The sequence below is a fragment of the Calidris pugnax genome, unplaced genomic scaffold (genome assembly GCF_001431845.1).
Source record: "Calidris pugnax isolate Ruff unplaced genomic scaffold, ASM143184v1 scaffold91, whole genome shotgun sequence".
NCBI lineage: Eukaryota > Metazoa > Chordata > Aves > Charadriiformes > Scolopacidae > Calidris > Calidris pugnax.
In genome coordinates this window covers 1,231,104-1,231,619 of record NW_015090898.1, presented here as the reverse complement: position 1 = coordinate 1,231,619, position 516 = coordinate 1,231,104, and positions in this window count along the sequence as shown.

The following is a 516-nucleotide window of genomic DNA, read 5'->3' as shown; positions in this document are numbered from 1 at the left end:
AGCCGCACCGGGCTATTAATAAACAGCCAGAGCCTGCGGAGGAGCGAGGAGATAACGGGAGGGGGCTGAGAGATCCCCCCCCTCATCCCCAGCGCTGCTCGGGGTGCGGATGGAGCTGACCCAGAACACCCCGTTCCCCCTGGATGGGAGGGGGGGTTAACAATTTAACAGCATCACCCCCACAGCCCGACCTCAGCACCCCCCCGGCCTCTGGGCTCCTGTGACAACAAAAAAAACCTGCTGGAAAAACACGGTATCTGCCCACTGTGAAGTAAAATTGAGAGTATTTCCTAGAACTGGCGTGCCCCGGTGCTCTCAGTTCCCCAGAGGAACCGTTTATTCCTTTCCATGCAGAAGTTCTGCACTGCAAGGTCACAGCAGGAGCAGGGCTCTCACTGCCAGCTCTGTAAAACCATCCACAGATTTAATTGCAGCCAGAGCTCTTCCAACTGCACTAATAGCCCTACAGAAGCTATCCAGCATTTCCTACTTTCCCAGCTTCTAAGTCTTAAGCTT